This window comes from Rosa rugosa, chromosome 7, assembly GCF_958449725.1.
Source record: "Rosa rugosa chromosome 7, drRosRugo1.1, whole genome shotgun sequence".
NCBI classification, from domain to species: domain Eukaryota; kingdom Viridiplantae; phylum Streptophyta; class Magnoliopsida; order Rosales; family Rosaceae; genus Rosa; species Rosa rugosa.
In genome coordinates, this window is record NC_084826.1 from 28,232,679 (window position 1) to 28,240,301 (window position 7,623).

Consider the following 7,623-nt stretch of genomic DNA (forward strand, 5'->3'; position numbering starts at 1 on the left):
AGATTAAGAAGCACAAAAATATTGGAAAATATAAGCACATCAGGGAGGGGAATAAAAAATTATATAGTCTTATTGGGGGAAATAAAAGTTTATTTGGAGAAATGGGGACTAATATCTCTAAAATAAGACAAATAAATCTTTGATTGAAGAAGAAGAAGAAGAGATTACATCAATTCAAAATATTTTATTGCAATAAACTAAAAGTTGACTTTTTTTTTTGGGTTCACTTTTTGAAGAAACATTCTTCACAAAAGTTGTAGAGGACGTTAAACTGAGTCTGTGGATATGTGACACGCTAAAATCGGAGTTGTAACGAAGAAGTTATAAAAGATTTAAGTTAGTGCCATTTTTGTAATTTTAAGAACTCGAAAAATAAGTTCCAAATCCAGATTTCTTTTTTCCGACGCCAGAACTTTGCAATGTCGTCGTCGTCTCGTCCGGCCACCTCCGGCCATGACATTTGTCCCATTATCTTCATCTTCGTCTTCGAACCCTCTTTCTAACCATATATGTCTTGCGTCATGTTATTCACTATACACAATGAATCGAAGAAAAGAAGTTTCGGCCATTTTCCGACATCTTTTTCAAATTTCAGCCAAATTGGAAGGGTAGATCGACTGAGCTTTGTTCGTCTTGCAATTCTCTACAAACCTTCCAAGTATCACTTCTCAATTCAACCCAAAGACGAAGATCCGACCACCGGAATTTAGTGGCAGTTCGAGAGAGAGAAAGAGAGAGAGAGTTTAGTGGTAGTGCTTTATTCATGATTTTTCAAAGCCTAAAATGGACATTTTACTTTTAAATTAGGTAATTGAGAATAAAAATCTCTTGGTGGAGTAAGTGGAAGTACTTTGGCCTAATTTTGTGCATTGGGTCAAGGCCCCTTATTTTTTTTCCAGAACTTGTTTTTTTTTGTTATGAGTGTGCTTCTATTCATACCTCCAAATTTAGTATTTGGACCTCCCTCTTTTTCCAAGTAATAATTGATTATGTCAACCCTTATAAAATGACTAATAAGGATACTTACAAATAAAGGGCAACAATGAGCGCTAGTGCCAATTATTCGAGAGGTGTGTATCTTGTCTCTGCCCCAATCATGTCCCTTCTTGCGTAGAACACAGGGAGCTCTTCTTCCTTTTCTCCGCGCACAATTGCCCAGCTGACGACTGACGCCGAGACAGCCAGATCTATATACAATTTTTCTCCTGGAACTGGTATGGATAGGAGTGGGATTGCCACTAGGTATTCTTTGAGACCTTAGAATGCCGCTTCACAGTATGGCGTCCAGTCCACTAGTTTGTAGTGGGATCTCTTCATATATTTGAAGAATAGTAGGCACTTGTCGGTAAGCTTAGAAATGAAGTTGGATAATGTTGTTAGCTTGCCTTGGAGGCTTTGGACATGTACCTTCTCCTTAGGGGACTTCATGTTAATGATGGCTTGCACCTTGTCCGGATTAGCCGCGATACCATGCTCGCTAACAATGTATCCCTCGAATTTATTGGTGGTGACGCTAAAGAAACACTTTTCTGGGTTGAGGCGCATGCCGTATGCCAACAGGATGGCGAACACGATGCGTAGGTTAGACACATGCCTGTTAGCCTTAATGCTCCTGACGAGCATATCATCCACATACACCTCTATGATCTTACCGAGGTGTTCTGCAAACATTTATTCATTACGCATTGGTGTGTGGCGCCTATGTTCTTAAGACCATACGACATGACATTGTAACAGTACCAGCCCTTGTTGGTTGTGAAGATAGTGCATTCTTGGTCGCCAGGGTGCATCTTGATTTGATTGTAGCTAGAGTATTCATCCATCATGCTGAGCAGCTCGTGCCCTGCCGTGGCATCTACCAGCTGATCGATGATTGGTAGCGGGAACTATCCTTGGGACATGTCTTGTTCAAATTTTTGAAGTTCACGCACATTTACCATTTGCCGTTAGGCTTTTTTACCATTACCACATTGGAGATCCATTGTGGATAGTTCACTTGGCGGATAAAGCCCATGCCTTGCAACTTGGTGACTTCTTCCCTGATTGCACGATACTTTTTCTCGTCAAAAGTCCTCTCTTTTGCTTGATGGGGTAGAATGATGGTTTGATGCTAAGCTTGTGTTTGATGACATCAGAGGAGATGCCAGGCATGTCCGCCTAAGACCAAGCGAAGACCACTGCGTTCTCTCCTAGGAACTGAGTGAGCTTTGCCGCTACCTCAGGGGAGAGTTGAGAGTCAATGAATATTATTCTCTCTGGCTACTCATCAGAGATGCTAATGATACATAGTGATGTCTCTGGATTGACGGGCTCCTTCTTGGCATACTTTTTCTTGCCATTCCTTGGGTCATCGATTGTATATGTTAAAGCTGGCCGATTTCCTACTGTTAGGATTTCATGAAGGCTCCTTGAGTGCGCCACAGCTGTTGAGCAGCACTCTCTTGCAATTTGCTGATTTCCCATCATGCTACTGGTGCAGTTAGGGGTAGAGAATTTCATGAGTAGCATGTACCCGACGATGATTGTTATACCTTGTACCAAAATCTTTAACTTATTACTAGTTATAGTTAGTAAAAGACTATTTTCACTTCGTGGGTTTCTAGTTTACCGTTTAGAGGATGAAGAGTTGACTTTTTCTTTGATCCAATAATTTAGAAAAAATTTCCTGTGGAAGTTGTAGAATACATTAAACTGAGTTCATAGACACGTAGTTTGCCCAAATCAAAGTTCGAAAGGAAAAGTTATGATCAAAAACCTAAGTTACTATTCCTAGCCTTGGTGTACTTATCAGAGTTTTTATTTTTGGAAAGGAGAGAGAGAATTATTGCAGCAAAAACCGAGACCTCAACTCAAGACCCTCTTTTTTTCTGCCATTTGGACCCGGAAATGAATTCCGGCGATCTCTTCGTCGTCGGACCGCCGCTAAGCACGCCACAGGTCACAAATTGATCCTCTCTTCCTTCTCTTCCATCCCTTGTAAGTATTTCAAATTGAAAAGCCTTGATTTGAGGAAATCGAACTGAGTTTGGTCAGTTCGGCGTTTCGCGGATTTTCGTTTGGGTTTCCTATTTCTGGCGGTTTCCGGCCGGAAATCTTGGTGGGTTTTTATCCTGGGGAGGCACTGATCGTTTGCTACCCACCTTGCAGCTCAATTTGGCCGAAGGAGGAAGAATCAAAAGTGAAAAGTGGGCTTCACTGGAATTTTTGGTTTCGGGCTGATTTCTGGCCAATGGGTTGTGAATTGGTTGTTTGTGCATGTATAAAAGTTGTTCTATAGGTTGCGGGGATCATTTTGGTTTAGGTGGTGTGGCCGGATTTTGGTGTCGGTGCGGTGGCGCGTAAAGCCCACACGCCGCCCCTGGTGGTGGCGCATGGAGGTGTGTGCAGCCACTTAAAATGCTTTGTTTTACCTTACAAATCATACCCTGTGATTAGGCACCTTTGGCCACACTTCATGTTAGAAAATTTGAATTTAGATATTGATTGAAAAGTGTTAGTTTTGAAATTATTGGGTGTTTTTATTCGTTGTTGTGAATCAAATTCGGTGGGCACCGTTATTGGATTGAATGATACGCTTAAAGTAAGCGCGCAATTTAACCCTGCAAAATGTAGTTGTCAGTATAGAATAAGTAGGGATCGTTTTAGCCGGGGATTGAGGGTACACCTGTAATTGCAAAAATAAATTAATAAAAGTAAAAAGTAATATTTACAAAAATAAAACAAAGAAAGAAATATATACAAGTAAACACAAATAGGGGAGTTTTAGAATTACAAATTTGAAAATTAAAATAAATACAATAAAGAAAATGTAAAAACACATATACAAGGGTGGAACGCAAGGAACAAAGATCAAAACCACAATCATATGCAAGAAATCCAATCGCAATTCCTATAGTTGATTTTCTATGTCATGAGAAATAAGTTGACCATGTGAAACGTTAAAAAGCAAACGATTTCCCATATTTTACTTTCCTTGAATAATTAATCTAAGTGAAAGCACCTAAATTAATCCTATTGAACATGCAATCATAGTCTAGAAAGCTAGCTACTCAAGAACACATTCAATGCATGAAGAACAAAGAAAGGATGTCAACCAAAGTGCACAACCTAGTATGAAAAAGTTCATCTATTTGCAATCCTCCTTAATTGATTTCGACTTTTCTCCAAGGCCTTTACTACTTAAATCTAGCTCCAATTACATGCATATATCCTAAGTTGGCCACTAAAGAACACATACATATAAAAGTTTTCTATAATCCAAAATCAATCAAGCAATCTCACATAAGCAACACAGAAATCAACACATAGAAATCACAACTTTATTTCAAAACATATAAATGGGCTTTAAACTTTGCCCTTAACGTCATGTTAACTAGAATTCATAACTCTACGAATCAAACAAAGGAAAATAAAAGAAAGTATGAAATACACCGTGAAAGATGAATAACAAGCCTTGAGACGAAGAACTTGAAGATCCTTGAAAGCAAGCAATCTTCTAGGACGACACAAGGGTGGATTGCGGCTAGGATTTTGATGTATTGCATGACTTCTTCTCCTCCTTGGTTGAGACGCAGAGCTTTTGAAGACTAGAGAATTGAGAGAATTTTTCTGATGTTTATTTTCTGAGGGAGAGAGGTGTGTTGTTAATTGTGTGTAGAATGCTCCTTTTTATAGGAGGATGGCAACTTAGTCTCCAAGTCTTCAAGATTGATCCACACAGCATCAGCCAATCAGATAATTCCACGTCAGCTTTGCTATGTCATCAAACCAATGAGAAAGCTCCAATTTAACACCTTGATTTAGGGAGATTATTTTTCAATTAATTGCATGATTATTTTCTGATTTGTCTCCTCAATTTTGGCCAAGGATGGAGTGTAGACATCAAGGAATGTATCTGGACCTGTTTTCAACCTTTTTGCTTGTTGCAATCCCTTGAAATTCTTCTTCCTTATCTGTCGAAATCTCCCTTTGGCCATAATCATGCATTTAGGATTTAATATTCTTGAAATTCGGCCAAAATCAGTTTGCATCTAATACGGACCCAAAATCTGATTTTTAACCATCTTTTCTTGCCAAAAATGACTCCCAATCCATATCACCTTTGTAGAGGACGTTTTGAGCTTGTTCTTGGGCTCTCCTACTCCAACGAGGACTCTTCACATGAAATGTTCTTGAACCTTTCAGAGTCTTCTTTTTCTTTCCTAGTTCAACTAGGACTCCTTGTGTCATTAAGATTATTTTTCCTAGCAGGAGTAGGTTTCCTAGTCGGACCAGGATTTCCTAGCTGGACCAGGAAAACTTCATTTCTTCATTTCAGCTCATTTCTGCAGCCCTCGTTCCTTTCCTCTATCATCTCCAACGTTCCCTTGCTTCTCATGTGCCTTTAAGCTCATTTCAGCTCCATTCCCTCCATGAGACCTAAAAATAGAGACATTTATTAAAATTCCTAAAAATAGAAACTTTCTAAAGATAGAAACTTTCCTACACAAGAAGGATTTATTAAGGAAATAACTAAGTAAATATGAGCAAATAACATTTAAAACGTCGCATTAAAATGCTCCTATCATTGAAGCATGTTAAAAGAAAATTAAGGAATGCCAAAAGAGGATTTGGGGATAGTTAAATGGTTGAGAATCTTGGATTTTGAGTATTTAAGGACCTTAAATTGGAAAAGCCGGGTTTAGGGGAATTATGAGTAATTGTGTTATTAATATTTTGTGGAAGTAATTATCGATCTTAAACGTTTCACCTTTTATTATTTATACACTGCCAATTTGTACAAGACATAGTGATCCCTCGGGTGAGGAGGATCCCGGCAGGCAACAGGCATAGCTGTGAGGCTTACCAATGTGTGGACTTTTGATTTTAAATTAAATTATGCATGCAGTATGGATTTTCGATTATGAATTTAATTCAAGACATAAAAATATTTGTTTAAATACGATTTCAGTATTATCGAAAAGAATTTTATTTTTAAAATGTGACTTGATAAGGAGGCTATCGTATGTCGCATGCATGCATTACCTGGTCGGCAGTACCCTCCAGGTAATAATCCGGTCGGCAGTACCCTCCAGACTATATTCCGATCGATAGTACCCTTCGATGCGTCATCTGGTCGGCATCACCCTCTAACTATCTATGGTTAGTCGGCAGTACCCTCTAACCACCGCCTCTTAGATTCCAGTCGGTAGTACCCTCGATGCGTCTTCTGGTCGGCATCACCCTCTAACTATCTGTGGTTAGTCGGCAGTACCCTCTAACCACCGCCTCTTAGATTCCATTCGGTAGTACCCTCGATGCGTCTTCTGGTCGGCAGTATCCTTCAGATGGCATGAGATGACTAGTCGGCAGTACCCTCTAGTCATTGAACGTTTTACATTAAGTTGTTGATTTCAAAAAGAGGATTTGAATGATTAATTTTTTGTGCTACATGCCGGTTTTAAACATGAAGAAAATGGGAAGGCATTCACTTTACTTTTATCTCTTTATTAAATTACTTTATTTTTGTCCACTCACTCTAACGGTTTCCAATGCTTTTCCCTAGGCCCTTCGGTTTTTCAATTGCCTAGATTTCAGATTGCTGAAGTCGTGCATTCAGGAATTCGAGGCTTAGGATCCACCACTTCCGTTTTGTCTGTAGGTTATTACTTAACCTACTTATGTAATATATCAGCTTAATTTCGTAGAATTGCTCTGATAACCAAAACTTAAGCTGGAAGAATGATTAATACTTGAGAATTTGGATGTTGTGGGTGTGCTAAGATGAATTACTATCCGGAATGTATTATACCTGGAATGTAAATATTTGGAATGCATAATTGGTGTTGCGATGTTAGTTTAAGCTTCATGTCCAGGTTTTGCTAAATTTGGGTACTCCATTTTTAGGGGAAATGTTGCCCAATTTTCAGTAAAAACTTTACCTAAGGTGGGCCCCGCATGCCCGATTCCAGGTTCAGGGTGAAATCCGGTCTGGGTTCTGTTCATGATAAATTTCTGCTTGTTGAGGACTGGATACCCAATGATAGCATTGTAGGAACTGAAACGATCTACAAAAATGAACTCAGTGTGTACCTCTGTCGTGGTCCCAATTGACAGGCACGTGTAGGCAGATCCTAGCGATTGAGTTACGTTGCCAGAGAAACTGAGTAGAGGCTCATGGTCTTGTAGGAGTATTATGTTGCGCTCAGGTTGTTTGAAGTAGTCGTTGAAGATGGCATTAACGGTGGATCCGCTTGGCGGACTTTTTGTAGCGGATATTGAAGACTTCCTTTGGGTTGTTGGCGCACTCATAACGCTTTCTTGCCCTGTGTGACATGTTGCTGATGAGAGCGCCCTCATCAATAATATTGATATGGCGCATAGGCTCAACATTAGTGACTACTGGTGCCAGCTGGCGAACTTTGTACTACTCTAATTTTCCGTCATGGTAGAGTGATTGCCATTTTTAAGGCGTTGCAGTCATTGGTGTTGTGACCGCTGTCTTCATGGTACTAGCAACACTTGCCGATATTTCTTGGTTTGCCTGTTCTAGGGTATTTTCTTGGGGGTGGCGGAGGAACCTGATCCTTGTATTGATCGTAGATCTCTTCATAGGAGGCCGTCAGGACCGTGAACACCTCGTAC